The following is a 15,570-nucleotide window of genomic DNA, read 5'->3' as shown; positions in this document are numbered from 1 at the left end:
TCCATGGAGTGAAGAGAACATAGGGATGTATTTCTGCACAGGATGGTGCTTCTGTCTTTGTCCACATTGACAGAGAAATCTTTTGGAACATGTGTGGGTGGGCAAATCAAATGAGCAGATTCCAACTAGAAAAAGTCCCAAAATAAAGACTTTGACAAAATGCCTATTTCACAAACATACAATGTAGAATCCACTCTCTTCCTTGTTGATCATTAGCCAACTACAAGTCACCAATGACAACATAATGAGATAATGGTCGAAGTCAGAGGTGTATCAGACTTTCATTATTACTCCGTTCTCTACAGATCTGACTCATGTAACCCAATGCAACAGTGATGACCTCAGAAGGGAAGACAGGCCAGCTCCAAATGGGTGTGTTCTCATTGATATCAGTTCAAATCATGACAACAACACTGACTACATGTAACTCTGCACTCACATTGTCACTCGCCATCTCTTTTCCTTTTACTAAAAGCTTGATCTTGGTCTCATGCTCTAATTAGCTATCTAAGTAACATTTTTAAACTACACAAATTCTATGTGGCAGCCCACTTAAGGCTTACACCACACTTGGAAAACTCCTATCAGCCTAAGTGCTGAAAATAATAAGATTGAACTGCAAATCGTACGGCTCCAACCAAGAAATAGATATTAGGGCTGAGCAAATTTTTGGCATAGCTGTAATGTTAGACATTTCTCGCCTATGGTAATTTAACACACGTCTAGACAATAGTGCTTTGTTCTTGGCAGATAACATACATTTTGACATCCCTCACACCACGGCTCCTTGAAATTCTTATCTAATGAGTTGTATTTGCATTTCAAATATTTATCGTTGGGGAAATATTCAAAATGTGCATTGTGCTATTAGTTGTAAGGGAATAAGGTACACAGTCACAAGCTAACATTTTACTAATGGCAATTATTTTCATAGCACCTGGAGAAGGGCGTTGAATGAGCCAGGCATACAACACACCTTTCAATGCCATCTAAAAGGCTTTATGTGACAAAAATTTGTCTGAATAAATACATTATAACATGGCCACTGTGCTGTTGTAATACCATGAATAAATCCTAGCAGGCAATGCAAAAGCATGCACAGTATTACTGGGAATCTCCCAATATCAAGCTTTCTGCTTGAGATTCATTTCAGTGGACGGATTCTGTCCAACCCTTGGAGGGGAAAACACACAGCACAGCCCTCACGTCCATGTGGCAGGTGGACTTCCTGTTTTAGTAATTAGAATCAAATTAGGTTAAACTGCCTTTCTCTTCCCATCGACCACAAAGGCCTGGTGCTCCCTGCACCTCCAGGCACAGCGAATTAGACCGGCAACACACTGAGCGCCTAATGGACGAAACCATGCGACGGCTGCTCGACTAAATCTGCACCTGCAAAATATGAAAATATGTGTTTCGTAATTAAAGAATTTATAGGTCTCCAGTAGTAAGACTTACATGTTAGGGGGTGTAGATTGACAATTAAATATGGATGTGTCTGGTAAAAGATAAAGCAGGGTTCTGTTGGTTTTGGAGTGTGTCTGGATTTTTTTGTTGTGAGGCCCTAATTGTGCTCTTGATGGGTTTACATTAATTTCTTTCTCACACCTGCCTCCTTTATTTGGTGGTGAGATGCAGGGTGGGCTTCCTCGCTATTATGACTAATGGAGGGTTCAGTGCACACATCTCCTATCTCTGCAGACAACCACACTAGCCACTGTTGAATGCAACGTGGACACCTGAGAATGTAGAGAATTCATTGTCTCTTTGTTTAGCTGGCAACAAATCTTTGAAAAAGTCAAAAGAACGACTGGTGAGCTTTTGTGCAGAGTGTGATGCATTTTAACTGATATCACAAATGAAAGAGAGGAACTCGTTTTTTAATGAACTACCATTTGGAAAAAGGCTTGATTCATTCTCACAACATCTATACAATACATTTTTTTTAACGATTATGACACAATATCTTTATCTTACTGTTCATACACTTCTATTACCCTTTTAAGATGACATAGCTTTAAATCTTGGTGGCGGCCATTTTAAAATCTCAAACATTCCACCCCTGCTCCTCATCTTTCTCCTCAGGAGGGGGCCGTATGACTCAACCAACCTGACATGGTGTCTATGGGGCTGGGGGTAATTATTGGAGCGCCTTGTGCCCAGAGATGTGACTGACAGAGCTATCTGCTCTTTGGAGGAGGTAATGGGGGAGGCACTTCTATTGGGTCAGGGCAGCCCCTACCAGCTGGAGGGTAATTGCTGAACACGCCAGAGAGAGAGAGGGGGGCCTGAATGATTGACTTGTCATTGATCATAATCTTAATTGCATGACCAATCCCCTGAGTGTGATTTGTCTGCTTGGTAGTGTGCCTCCTGTTTGCTTATCCGTTTAAATACGGAGGGTGATGCTCAGGCAGATCGATTTGGATATGGTAGTCGATATTCAGGCCTGCTCTTACAGTTTAGAATTTAGCAATTTTATATTGATACAGACCAAGGAGAGGATGCATAAGGATGTGTCAGATGAAAACTAAGATTTTGTTCAATATAATGTTTTTCCTGATAGCCTTGGTCTTTTAGAAATGGAAATGTCATACAATTCAGAATGTGTAGGGAATCACTGCGTGTGCCTATAGTCTTACGGAGTTGGATCTCTCCTTACTCCCACAAATGGATGTGTTTCTTATTTGTATTCAAAGAGAGCAACCCCTTTCCTCATATGTTCTCTTATGATTGAGGAGGGCTTGACGCCTCCTCTGAAAGTAGTCTCAGTGAGAAACTGGCATTTGACTAATGCTTTCCTGAGCTGCAGACACAGTATTCACAATGGGATTTGCAGTTACGTGCCCTTGGTAAACATTAACAAAGGCTAACTGCTGGAACAGTGAGGCCAATGCCAAACGGAATCATTGTATGATTAAGAGGAATACACCACACTCTTTGTATTCAACGCAAGGCTCAAAACATCCACAAAGAGTGTCGTTGCATTGAAAATTGCACAGAAGATATTGACTTTTCAGAAATGTTGTTACCACACGTTAGCTAAATTCACAGAGGGCCTTTGTTTTGTTGCTAGCATCTGTCAGCATTAACTTCATAGGCTAATGTCAACTGCAAGCTAGTGAAAGAAGCTAGGCTACACAAATAGTTTTTTACTTGTTTCACAGTGTTTCTAGAGACAGAGGAGCTCAGCTGTGTGACCTCAGAGTGTCTCCACACTAATGGTCAGAAGGCTCACCTCTCCACCTGGAAGGAAAGCAGAGAGAAGGAGAGAATAGAGAGAGAGAGAGAGCTCACTCTGTAGCATGGCCTGTCTCTTTACCCAGATGGCAGGCTGAGAATAATCTTGTACTGTAGGACAGGAGGATGAGCACACCTTACCGCAGTCACTGTGTGCAGGGTTATCATTCTGCTAAAAAGGTGACCGCCTCAGACAGAAGGCCCATTCTTTACAGACACAGAGAGAAGAACAGTATATATACCTCATGGTTTCTTTTCTCTTTTTTGGGGGGGACCAAGTTTGTATTTGTTTTGTTATTTTGGGGGGGACCAAGTTTGTATTTGTTTTGTTATTTTGGGGGGGACCAAGTTTGTATTTGTTTTGTTATTTTGGGGGGGACCAAGTTTGTATTTGTTTTGTTATTTTGGGGGCGGACCAAGTTTGTATTTGTTTTGTTATTTTGGGGATGGACCAAGTTTGTATTTGTTTTGTTATTTTGGGGCGGACCAAGTTTGTATTTGTTTTGTTATTTTGGGGGCGGACCAAGTTTGTATTTGTTTTGTTATTTTGGGGGCGGACCAAGTTTGTATTTGTTTTGTTATTTTGGGGGTGGACCAAGTTTGTATCTGTTTTGTTATTTTGGGGGGGACCAAGTTTATATTTGTTTTGTTATTTTGGGGGCGGACCAAGTTTGTATTTGTTTTGTTATTTTGGGGGGGACCAAGTTTATATTTATTTTGTTATTTTGGGGGCGGACCAAGTTTGTATTTGTTTTGTTATTTTGGGGGGGACCAAGTTTGTATTTGTTTTGTTATTTTGGGGGCGGACCAAGTTTGTATTTGTTTTGTTATTTTGGGGGTGGACCAAGTTTGTATTTGTTTTGTTATTTTGGGGGCGGACCAAGTTTGTATTTGTTTTGTTATTTTGGGGGCGGACCAAGTTTGTATCTGTTTTGTTATTTTGGGGGGGACCAAGTTTATATTTGTTTTGTTATTTTGGGGGCGGACCAAGTTTGTATTTGTTTTGTTATTTTGGGGGGGACCAAGTTTATATTTATTTTGTTATTTTGGGGGTGGACCAAGTTTGTATTTGTTTTGTTATTTTGGGGGCGGACCAAGTTTGTATTTGTTTTGTTATTTTGGGGGGGACCAAGTTTGTATTTGTTTTGTTATTTGGGGGGCGGACCAAGTTTGTATTTGTTTTGTTATTTTGGGGGCGGACCAAGTTTGTATTTATTTTGTTATTTTGGGGGCGGACCAAGTTTGTATTTGTTTTGTTATTTTGGGGGGGACCCAGTTTGTATTTGTTTTGTTATTTTGGGGGGGACCAAGTTTATATTTATTTTGTTATTTTGGGGGCGGACCAAGTTTGTATTTGTTTTGTTATTTTGGGGGGGACCAAGTTTGTATTTGTTTTGTTATTTTGGGGGGGGGACCAAGTTTGTATTTGTTTTGTTATTTTGGGGGGGGACCAAGTTTGTATTTGTTTTATTATTTTTGGGGGGCGAACCAAGTATATATATATATTCTTTTTTTTGTTGGGGGTGGTTAAAGGTACATTATCAATTTCAATTTATACGTCTATAAAACATGTACCCTTAGGCTGCCCCTCAAAAGAAGAAAAAAAGACAGGTTCTCTGTTGCTATATTGAAAATGTCATAGGAACTTGTCAGCACAGAGATTATCGTTATGTAAATGGTAAATGGATTTTGTCTCTTCTGAAGGATCTGAATCCTTGAAGGTGTCATTCTTCCCACCCAGGGACACTGGTGCTTTTCATCAATGTTTCAAATGAATCCAAACACAAGACCATGGTGGATGAAAACAAGAACACACGGTTAATTGGGCGCAGAGTTTCAAAGCGGATAAACAGATAATACAACTGTAATGCTCCGGGAGCTAAAACACCACCTGACAACATCATTTAAAAAAATTGAAAATAAACAGTTAGCCACTGTAGTAAACTTTTTGCCAAACACAACAATATGAGGCTCCTGGGTGAGGCCAGATTGCAGGTTCACGTGAGACGTACATTAGTGCTGGGGTCCTGGAGGAGCAGGAAACAGGACAAGGTTAATGTTCTATGACAGACAGAAGCCAACAACTCTCTTTAATGTCGTCCCATTAGGAAGCCCCCAGCCCTCACATCCTTTAGGAATAGCTCTGCCAACAACTGGTGGGAGAGCAACGCACCAGCTGCCAAACATGACATTTGCTGGCTAGGCCAATGAACCCCAGCAGGTGACATCTGTGGTGCAGCCATCATCCAGCGAAGCCTCCTGATAGGCTGGGTACCTGCGTGGAGCTGGGCCGAGGCACCCGAGAGCCCAGATGAATAGCGTTCAGTCTTTCCTCCCAGCTAGCTCTCCCGAATAGCCACAGGGCCAGAGCGTTGGCCCCCACCATCGGCCCCCATCTGCCCAAGGCTTTCCAGCATCAACATCTGCAGCTTATGGGCTCCCTTTGTCTCCACGCTTCGTCGCTAGCTGGCTGACAGCACGAGTCACGGCCTTCCACTGCAACTTCCAACAGAACAGCCAGTAATTGGCGCCCAGTGATATTATGAAACCCTTCATCTGAGTTTTTGATCAAATATGCATATGCAAGCTGTGGTGGATGAACAAAGCACCAAACAAACACGTCTAGGATAGTGATGCGTACTGGGCTGACATGTGGTACTTGGGGCATGGAGGGATACTAACGAGGAGGGTGGAAATCGATTAGAAATAGTCTGTCGAAAACTACATCAGGTGAATATGTTTATTAAAGAAGAGATTCAATCTATCCTGACTACGCCTCCATTTTGATATGGAAGTGCCTGTTAATTATCAGACATTGAAATATCGTGTCTCAGTATATAGCTTAGCCTTGAGAAGATAAAGGTCTTCAATTAAGACAAGACACCTCCCTCTCTCAGAATCATGTTAGCTCTGTTCTGACAAAATAACGTTTTGAACTGGCCTATGTAGAACAAACATGCCTCTCTGACGTAGAATAAGGAATCAAGTCGGCTCTATTTGATGTATATCTATCTGCAATATTCGACAGCGTTTGGCTACTGGACGTGAGCCAGGTTAATATCCTTATCGCCACGTTGGTACATCCTAACTGGCGTGACACAAGGACAGTGGACCAATGGCTCTTATGTCACTCAGTCTCCAGGAGTGCTGTGACTGAACTGCTTCCACATTTCTCCTTGATTGTTTCCCTGCTGTGAGCTGTGACATGCAATTTCATCTAATTTCCATCTCCTTGTCTTTACATTTCAAACACCAAAATCTTACGTGTGTCATCCATCCCATCTCCTCCCTCAAATAGACAGGCGTTGAGCATGTTGCTCTACCAAGGAGAGGAGGTAAGATGGAGATCCTACTACTACAGAGGAGAGGAGGTAACATGGAGGTCCTAATACTACAGAGGAGAGGAGAGGAGGTAACATGGAGATCCTACTACTACAGAGGAGAGGAGAGGAGGTAACATGGAGATCCTAATACTACAGAAGAGAGGAGAGGAGGTAACATGGAGGTCCTAATACTACAGAGGAGAGGAGGTAACATGGAGGTCCTACTACTACAGAGGAGAGGAGGTAACATGGAGGTCCTACTACTACTGAGGAGAGGAGGTAACATGGAGATCCTACTACTACAGAGGAGAGGAGGTAACATGGAGATTCTAATACTACAGAGGAGAGGTGGTAACATGGAGATCCTACTACTACAGAGGAGAGAAGAGGAGGTAACATGGAGATCCTAATACTACAGAGGAGAGGAGGTAACATGGAGATTCTAATACTACAGAGGAGAGGAGGTAACATGGAGATCCTACTACTACAGAGGAGAGGAGAGGAGGTAACATGGAGATCCTAATACTACAGAGGAGAGGAGGTAACATGGAGATCCTACTACTACAGAGGAGAGGAGGTAACATGGAGATCCTACTACTACAGAGGAGAGGAGGTAACATGGAGGTCCTACTACTACAGAGGAGAGGAGGTAACATGGAGATCCTACTACTACAGAGGAGAGGAGAGGAGGTAACATGGAGATCCTAATACTACAGAGGAGAGGAGAGGAGGTAACATGGAGGTCATAATACTACAGAGGAGAGGAGAGGAGGTAACATGGAGATCCTACTACTACAGAGGAGAGGAGGTAACATGGAGGTCCTACTACTACTGAGGAGAGGAGGTAACATGGAGATTCTACTACTACAGAGGAGAGGAGAGGAGGTAACATGGAGATCCTACTACTACTGAGGAGAGGAGGTAACATGGAGATTCTACTACTACAGAGGAGAGGAGAGGAGGTAACATGGAGATCCTACTACTACAGAGGAGAGGAGGTAACATGGAGATCCTACTACTACAGAGGAGAGGAGGTAACATGGAGGTCCTACTACTACTGAGGAGAGGAGGTAACATGGAGATTCTACTACTACTGAGGAGAGGAGGTAACATGGAGGTCCTACTACTACAGAGGAGAGGAGAGGAGGTAACATGGAGATCCTACTACTACTGAGGAGAGGAGGTAACATGGAGATCCTACTACTACAGAGGAGAGGAGGTAACATGGAGATCCTAATACTACTGAGGAGAGGAGAGGAGGTAACATGGAGATCCTACTACTACAGAGGAGAGGAGGTAACATGGAGATCCTAATACTACTGAGGAGAGGAGAGGATGTAACATGGAGATCCTACTACTACAGAGGAGAGGAGAGGAGGTAACATGGAGATCCTACTACTACAGAGGAGAGGAGGTAACATGGAGATCCTAATACTACTGAGGAGAGGAGAGGAGGTAACATGGAGATCCTAATACTACAGAGGAGAGGAGAGGAGGTAACATGGAGATCCTACTACTACAGAGGAGAGGAGAGGAGGTAACATGGAGATCCTAATACTACAGAAGAGAGGAGGTAACATGGAGATTCTACTACTACTGAGGAGAGGAGAGGAGGTAACATGGAGATCCTACTACTACAGAGGAGAGGAGAGGAGGTAACATGGAGATCCTACTACTACAGAGGAGAGGAGAGGAGGTAACATGGAGATCCTAATACTACAGAAGAGAGGAGGTAACATGGAGATTCTACTACTACAGAGGAGAGGAGGTAACATGGAGATTCTAATACTACAGAGGAGAGGAGGTAACATGGAGATCCTACTACTACAGAGGAGAGAAGAGGAGGTAACATGGAGATCCTAATACTACAGAGGAGAGGAGGTAACATGGAGATTCTAATACTACAGAGGAGAGGAGGTAACATGGAGATCCTACTACTACAGAGGAGAGGAGAGGAGGTAACATGGAGATCCTAATACTACAGAGGAGAGGAGGTAACATGGAGATCCTACTACTACAGAGGAGAGGAGGTAACATGGAGATCCTACTACTACAGAGGAGAGGAGGTAACATGGAGGTCCTACTACTACAGAGGAGAGGAGGTAACATGGAGATCCTACTACTACAGAGGAGAGGAGAGGAGGTAACATGGAGATCCTAATACTGCAGAGGAGAGGAGAGGAGGTAACATGGAGGTCATAATACTACAGAGGAGAGGAGAGGAGGTAACATGGAGATCCTACTACTACAGAGGAGAGGAGGTAACATGGAGGTCCTACTACTACTGAGGAGAGGAGGTAACATGGAGATTCTACTACTACAGAGGAGAGGAGAGGAGGTAACATGGAGATCCTACTACTACTGAGGAGAGGAGGTAACATGGAGATTCTACTACTACAGAGGAGAGGAGAGGAGGTAACATGGAGATCCTACTACTACAGAGGAGAGGAGGTAACATGGAGATCCTACTACTACAGAGGAGAGGAGGTAACATGGAGGTCCTACTACTACTGAGGAGAGGAGGTAACATGGAGATTCTACTACTACTGAGGAGAGGAGGTAACATGGAGGTCCTACTACTACAGAGGAGAGGAGAGGAGGTAACATGGAGATCCTACTACTACTGAGGAGAGGAGGTAACATGGAGATCCTACTACTACAGAGGAGAGGAGGTAACATGGAGATCCTAATACTACTGAGGAGAGGAGAGGAGGTAACATGGAGATCCTACTACTACAGAGGAGAGGAGGTAACATGGAGATCCTAATACTACTGAGGAGAGGAGAGGATGTAACATGGAGATCCTACTACTACAGAGGAGAGGAGAGGAGGTAACATGGAGATCCTACTACTACAGAGGAGAGGAGGTAACATGGAGATCCTAATACTACTGAGGAGAGGAGAGGAGGTAACATGGAGATCCTAATACTACAGAGGAGAGGAGAGGAGGTAACATGGAGATCCTACTACTACAGAGGAGAGGAGAGGAGGTAACATGGAGATCCTAATACTACAGAAGAGAGGAGGTAACATGGAGATTCTACTACTACTGAGGAGAGGAGAGGAGGTAACATGGAGATCCTACTACTACAGAGGAGAGGAGAGGAGGTAACATGGAGATCCTACTACTACAGAGGAGAGGAGAGGAGGTAACATGGAGATCCTAATACTACAGAAGAGAGGAGGTAACATGGAGATTCTACTACTACTGAGGAGAGGAGGTAACATGGAGATTCTACTACTACTGAGGAGAGGAGGTAACATGGAGATTCTACTACTACTGAGGAGAGGAGGTAACATGGAGATTCTACTACTACTGAGGAGAGGAGGTAACATGGAGGTCCTACTACTACTGAGGAGAGGAGAGGAGGTAACATGGAGATCCTACTACTACTGAGGAGAGGAGGTAACATGGAGATTCTACTACTACTGAGGAGAGGAGGTAACATGGAGATTCTACTACTACTGAGGAGAGGAGGTAACATGGAGGTCCTACTACTACTGAGGAGAGGAGAGGAGGTAACATGGAGATCCTACTACTACAGAGGAGAGGAGAGGAGGTAACATGGAGGTCCTAATACTACAGAGGAGAGGAGGTAACATGGAGATCCTAATACTACAGAGGAGAGGAGGTAACATGGAGATCCTACTACTACAGAGGAGAGGAGGTAACATGGAGGTCCTACTACTACAGAGGAGAGGAGGTAACATGGAGGTCCTAATACTACAGAGGAGAGGAGGTAACATGGAGATCCTACTACTACAGAGGAGAGGAGGTAACATGGAGGTCCTACTACTACTGAGGAGAGGAGGTAACATGGAGATTCTACTACTACTGAGGAGAGGAGGTAACATGGAGATCCTAATACTACAGAGGAGAGGAGAGGAGGTAACATGGAGATCCTACTACTACAGAGGAGAGGAGGTAACATGGAGATCCTACTACTACAGAGGAGAGGAGGTAACATGGAGGTCCTACTACTACAGAGGAGAGGAGGTAACATGGAGGTCCTAATACTACAGAGGAGAGGAGGTAACATGGAGATCCTACTACTACAGAGGAGAGGAGAGGTAACATGGAGATTCTACTACTACAGAGGAGAGGAGGTAACATGGAGATCCTACTACTACAGAGGAGAGGAGGTAACATGGAGATTCTACTACTACAGAGGAGAGGAGAGGAGGTAACATGGAGATCCTACTACTACAGAGGAGAGGAGGTAACATGGAGATCCTAATACTACAGAGGAGAGGAGGTAACATGGAGATCCTACTACTACAGAGGAGAGGAGAGGAGGTAACATGGAGATCCTACTACTACAGAGGAGAGGAGAGGAGGTAACATGGAGATTCTACTACTACAGAGGAGAGGAGGTAACATGGAGGTCCTAATACTACAGAGGAGAGGAGGTAACATGGAGGTCCTAATACTACAGAGGAGAGGAGGTAACATGGAGGTCCTAATACTACAGAGGAGAGGAGAGGAGGTAACATGGAGATCCTACTACTACAGAGGAGAGGAGGTAACATGGAGATCCTACTACTACAGAGGAGAGGAGGTAACATGGAGATCCTAATACTACAGAGGAGAGGAGGTAACATGGAGGTCCTAATACTACAGAGGAGAGGAGGTAACATGGAGGTCCTAATACTACAGAGGAGAGGAGAGGAGGTAACATGGAGATCCTACTACTACAGAGGAGAGGAGGTAACATGGAGATCCTACTACTACAGAGGAGAGGAGGTAACATGGAGATTCTACTACTACAGAGGAGAGGAGAGGAGGTAACATGGAGATCCTACTACTACAGAGGAGAGGAGAGGAGGTAACATGGAGGTCCTACTACTACTGAGGAGAGGAGAGGAGGTAACATGGAGATCCTACTACTACAGAGGAGAGGAGAGGAGGTAACATGGAGGTCCTACTACTACAGAGGAGAGGAGAGGAGGTAACATGGAGGTCCTACTACTACAGAGGAGAGGAGGTAACATGGAGATCCTACTACTACAGAGGAGAGGAGAGGAGGTAACATGGAGATCCTACTACTACAGAGGAGAGGAGGTAACATGGAGATCCTACTACTACAGAGGAGAGGAGAGGAGGTAACATGGAGATCCTACTACTACAGAGGAGAGGAGGTAACATGGAGATCCTACTACTACAGAGGAGAGGAGAGGAGGTAACATGGAGATCCTACTACTACAGAGGAGAGGAGGTAACATGGAGATCCTAATACTACAGAGGAGAGGAGGTAACATGGAGATCCTAATACTACAGAGGAGAGGAGAGGAGGTAACATGGAGATCCTAATACTACAGAGGAGAGGAGGTAACATGGAGATCCTACTACTACAGAGGAGAGGAGGTAACATGGAGATCCTAATACTACAGAGGAGAGGAGGTAACATGGAGATCCTACTACTACAGAGGAGAGGAGGTAACATGGAGGTCCTACTACTACAGAGGAGAGGAGGTAACATGGAGGTCCTAATACTACAGAGGAGAGGAGAGGAGGTAACATGGAGATCCTACTACTACAGAGGAGAGGAGGTAACATGGAGATCCTACTACTACAGAGGAGAGGAGAGGAGGTAAGATGGAGATCCTACTACTACAGAGGAGAGGAGGTAAGATGGAGATTCTACTACTACAGAGGAGAGGAGAGGAGGTAACATGGAGATCCTAATACTACAGAGGAGAGGAGGTAAGATGGAGATTCTACTACTACAGAGGAGAGGAGAGGAGGTAACATGGAGATCCTAATACTACAGAGGAGAGGAGGTAAGATGGAGATTCTAATACTACAGAGGAGAGGAGGTAAGATGGAGATTCTACTACTACAGAGGAGAGGAGAGGAGGTAACATGGAGATCCTAATACTACAGAGGAGAGGAGGTAAGATGGAGATTCTAATACTACAGAGGAGAGGAGGGAGCATAGAGGTCCTACTACTACAGAGGAGAGGAGAGGAGGTAAGATGGAGATCCTACTACTACAGAGGAGAGGAGGTAACATGGAGATCATACTACTACAGAGGAGAGGAGGTAACATGGAGGTCCTAATACTACAGAGGAGAGGAGAGGAGGTAAGATGGAGATCCTACTACTACAGAGGAGAGGAGGTAAGATGGAGATTCTACTACTACAGAGGAGAGGAGAGGAGGTAACATGGAGATCCTAATACTACAGAGGAGAGGAGAGGAGGTAACATGGAGATCCTACTACTACAGAGGAGAGGAGGTAACATGGAGATCCTACTACTACAGAGGAGAGGAGGTAACATGGAGATCCTACTACTACTGAGGAGAGGAGAGGAGGTAACATGGAGATCCTACTACTACAGAGGAGAGGAGAGGAGGTAACATGGAGGTCCTACTACTACAGAGGAGAGGAGAGGAGGTAACATGGAGGTCCTACTACTACAGAGGAGAGGAGGTAACATGGAGATCCTACTACTACAGAGGAGAGGAGAGGAGGTAACATGGAGATCCTACTACTACAGAGGAGAGGAGGTAACATGGAGATCCTACTACTACAGAGGAGAGGAGAGGAGGTAACATGGAGATCCTACTACTACAGAGGAGAGGAGGTAACATGGAGATCCTACTACTACAGAGGAGAGGAGAGGAGGTAACATGGAGATCCTACTACTACAGAGGAGAGGAGGTAACATGGAGATCCTAATACTACAGAGGAGAGGAGGTAACATGGAGATCCTAATACTACAGAGGAGAGGAGAGGAGGTAACATGGAGATCCTAATACTACAGAGGAGAGGAGGTAACATGGAGATCCTACTACTACAGAGGAGAGGAGGTAACATGGAGATCCTAATACTACAGAGGAGAGGAGGTAACATGGAGATCCTACTACTACAGAGGAGAGGAGGTAACATGGAGGTCCTACTACTACAGAGGAGAGGAGGTAACATGGAGGTCCTAATACTACAGAGGAGAGGAGAGGAGGTAACATGGAGATCCTACTACTACAGAGGAGAGGAGGTAACATGGAGATCCTACTACTACAGAGGAGAGGAGAGGAGGTAAGATGGAGATCCTACTACTACAGAGGAGAGGAGGTAAGATGGAGATTCTACTACTACAGAGGAGAGGAGAGGAGGTAACATGGAGATCCTAATACTACAGAGGAGAGGAGGTAAGATGGAGATTCTACTACTACAGAGGAGAGGAGAGGAGGTAACATGGAGATCCTAATACTACAGAGGAGAGGAGGTAAGATGGAGATTCTAATACTACAGAGGAGAGGAGGTAAGATGGAGATTCTACTACTACAGAGGAGAGGAGAGGAGGTAACATGGAGATCCTAATACTACAGAGGAGAGGAGGTAAGATGGAGATTCTAATACTACAGAGGAGAGGAGGGAGCATAGAGGTCCTACTACTACAGAGGAGAGGAGAGGAGGTAAGATGGAGATCCTACTACTACAGAGGAGAGGAGGTAACATGGAGATCATACTACTACAGAGGAGAGGAGGTAACATGGAGGTCCTAATACTACAGAGGAGAGGAGAGGAGGTAAGATGGAGATCCTACTACTACAGAGGAGAGGAGGTAAGATGGAGATTCTACTACTACAGAGGAGAGGAGAGGAGGTAACATGGAGATCCTAATACTACAGAGGAGAGGAGAGGAGGTAACATGGAGATCCTACTACTACAGAGGAGAGGAGGTAACATGGAGATCCTACTACTACAGAGGAGAGGAGGTAACATGGAGATCCTACTACTACAGAGGAGAGGAGGTAACATGGGGGTCCTAATACTACAGAGGAGAGGAGGTAACATGGAGATTCTACTACTACAGAGGAGAGGAGAGGAGGTAACATGGAGATCCTAATACTACAGAGGAGAGGAGAGGAGGTAACATGGAGATCCTACTACTACAGAGGAGGTAACATGGAGGTCCTACTACTACAGAGGAGAGGAGGTAACATGGAGATCCTAATACTACAGAGGAGAGGAGGTAACATGGAGATCCTACTACTACAGAGGAGAGGAGGTAACATGGGGGTCCTAATACTACAGAGGAGAGGAGGTAACATGGAGATTCTACTACTACAGAGGAGAGGAGAGGAGGTAACATGGAGATCCTAATACTACAGAGGAGAGGAGAGGAGGTAACATGGAGATCCTACTACTACAGAGGAGAGGAGGTAACATGGAGGTCCTACTACTACTGAGGAGAGGAGAGGAGGGAGCATAGAGATCCTACTACTACAGAGGAGAGGAGAGGAGGTAACATGGAGATCCTACTACTACAGAGGAGAGGAGAGGAGGTAACATGGAGATCCTACTACTACAGAGGAGAGGAGAGGAGGTAACATGGAGATCCTACTACTACAGAGGAGAGGAGGTAACATGGAGATCCTACTACTACAGAGGAGAGGAGGTAACATGGAGATCCTACTACTACAGAGGAGAGGAGGTAACATGGAGATCCTACTACTACAGAGGAGAGGAGGTAACATGGAGATCCTACTACTACAGAGGAGAGGAGGTAACATGGAGATCCTACTACTACAGAGGAGAGGAGGTAACATGGAGATCCTACTACTACAGAGGAGAGGAGGTAACATGGAGATCCTAATACTACAGAGGAGAGGAGGTAACATGGAGATCCTACTACTACAGAGGAGAGGAGGTAACATGGAGATCCTAATACTACAGAGGAGAGGAGGTAACATGGAGATCCTACTACTACAGAGGAGAGGAGGTAACATGGAGATCCTAATACTACAGAGGAGAGGAGGTAACATGGAGATCCTACTACTACAGAGGAGAGGAGGTAACATGGAGATCCTAATACTACAGAAGAGAGGAGAGGAGGTAACATGGAGATCCTAATACTACAGAGGAGAGGAGAGGAGGTAACATGGAGATCCTACTACTACAGAGGAGAGGAGGGAGCATAGAGATCCTACTACTACAGAGGGAGGCCTACTGGATATCCTATCTAAAAACATTGGCCTGAATATTGACTTTGATCTCAGG

This window comes from Salvelinus fontinalis, chromosome 15 (assembly GCF_029448725.1).
Source record: "Salvelinus fontinalis isolate EN_2023a chromosome 15, ASM2944872v1, whole genome shotgun sequence".
Lineage (NCBI taxonomy): Eukaryota > Metazoa > Chordata > Actinopteri > Salmoniformes > Salmonidae > Salvelinus > Salvelinus fontinalis.
This window is presented reverse-complemented; position numbering follows the sequence as displayed.